Below are 2,505 nucleotides of genomic sequence, written 5' to 3'. Positions count from 1 at the left end.
TCTCTAAAGATCTAAGAGGTACCATCCTTATACACTTATTTAATTCTAATGACATGTATCTTTAGTATGTATATATAAACTTACTTTTTTAAAAAAAAAGGTAGAAAGAAGCGCTAAGAGTGGGTGCTGCTGGTCAAAAAACAATTTGGGCCAGTTTCACCAACGTCAATTACTTAATCGACTGTGAAACTGACCAATCACATTTGCTGTTTAGTAGAACCATCTTTAAAAACCTACGTGATATTATCCTTATTTACTTAATTCTAATGACATGTATCATTTGTATGAAAGATTTGATATCAATAGTCGGCGCCAAGTTAAATTCTAATCTATAAAAACCTACGTGGTATTATGCTTATTACTTACTTAAATCAATGACATGTATCATTTGTATAAAAGATTTGATATCAATAGTCGGCGCCAAGTTATTCTACCTTATTACTTACTTAATTTTAATGACGTTTGTCATTTGTATACAAGATTTGATATCAACAGTCGGCGCCAAGTTAAATTCTACCAAATTAAAAAGCAAAACACAAGTGGTACCTTTAATCTTTAAGAACCCATATAGTACTATTATTTAAATTCCACTAAATTAAAAAGTAAAACCTAAATGGAATTATCTTTATCTTCATACAATGAAACCTAAGTATATGCCTTTGTATTCTTATTAAGGGGTTATACCTAGTTGGGATGCGAAAAATTGAAGGATTTTCATGATTTTTTTTTTTGTAATATAAATAAACATTTATTGAAACGCTTTTTGTCATCAAGTAATACATATATTGAGGTACTTATAAGAATTTTGTTGCGTCCAAATATCTAAAAATATGAGCAACATGGCCAGTTGTAAAAAATTCATTTTTTATACATGCCCTTGCGGTGAGCATGATAACTGTGGACCACTGCATCTGAAAAAAACAAACCAAAGAAATTTCGTTAGTATATTACTGTAGGTAGTGATTGAACGAAGGATTTAGCGAAATTTGGTTTTTTCAATAAATGGCGACGATTTTTCAAAAAAGTCGATTTTTGGTGTAACAAAAATATCAGTTTTTTGGCCCTAAAAATGTTAATTTTTGCGGAAACAAAAATTCCTTCGTTCAATCACGAGCCATTGTAATTAGAAACAAATTCGTGAAAGATTCAAACCGATCGGTGAAATGGTTTTCGAGAAATCATGCTCACCGCAGCGACACTTTTGAAAAAACAAAATTCCGAGATAATCGCAGTTAAAGTTTGAGGTGTAATTTTTTCCCGGATAAAATTTTTTTTTACGTACTTATATACTGTCGTCTATTCCTGGGCCATAAAGAGTCCCTTCTGCATCTGCGGCATGCTCCAGGTGGTCTTTTTGGCTTTGTCGTCGAGCAATTCTTCCCTCATTCTTCCGGAATCTTCTTTTCCCCGTGAGAGGTTTCAGGTGGCGCTGCTACAGCTTTTTGCCATTCGCACCATGAATCGTTACCGACAGGACATTTTTCGTGTTGCGGGTGCTTGTTAGTCGAAGCATAATGGAAATATCATTATGCATTTTCTTAATTGAGTCGGGATTACGACGAATGGCCAATCCGTAATATATCGTCAATTTATCAATCATTTTTGCAGTGAGTTTTCCCTTTCCACCGAGACCTTTGTTTTTCTTTTTCACATCACGCAATCGACTGCCCATTCGTTTTTGTACGTGCCCAATGCACTCTTTTTTTTTGGACCTCGAGATCTTCATACGATGAGTTCTTTCTAATAGCAGCATACGTTTTCGAATCCCCGTCTCTAATGTAATTCGCGTATTTTATATTGTGCAATTCTGTAATTTAGGTTCTACTGCTCCGATTGTCATGAAATTTTCAAGATATATTCTTCAAAGGTTGTACTTTCAGAAAATGCAATAATGAAAAAAACGATTTTTTTCGACCAACCTAACTAGGTATAACCCCTTAAAAGATCTTCCTATTCGAAACCAAGTGATTTAATTCTTCTTTAAAAAAAATATATCACAATTAATTTTTAAAAACAAAATGAAAAGGTTTATTTAAATAGAAAAATTTTTTATGTAAAAACACTTCGCGCTGCTAGTTCTCGATCTCGATGTATTAAAATACAATAATAAAGATAAGAAACATTTTCACGAGAATTAAAGTATTTAGTGTGTATATATTCGTGTATATGTATGTGCGAGTGAATTGTATCTCAATCCCAATATATAAACATCATAATAAAATTATATATGGATGTAACATTTTGTATAAAAAAGATTAGAAACTACGAGAGTTAAAGTATGCAGTCTGTATGTATATTCGCGTACAGTATATGCGACTGAAATACATAAAAAAAGAAAAGTAAGCTGTATTTATTAAATGTAGCAATTAGAATATGTTTACTATAATTTTTAAATTATCATCACCCTTACATATATTTGTATTAATTATTATAGCTTTTAGATAGTTTTCATTGTTTTTCTTATTCGCTCTAGCAGCGCGAAGTGTTTTTACATAAAAAATTTTT

This window comes from Cyphomyrmex costatus, unplaced genomic scaffold (genome assembly GCF_001594065.2).
Source record: "Cyphomyrmex costatus isolate MS0001 unplaced genomic scaffold, Ccosl1.0 scaffold548, whole genome shotgun sequence".
NCBI lineage: Eukaryota > Metazoa > Arthropoda > Insecta > Hymenoptera > Formicidae > Cyphomyrmex > Cyphomyrmex costatus.
Note: the sequence above shows the minus strand (reverse complement) of the source record.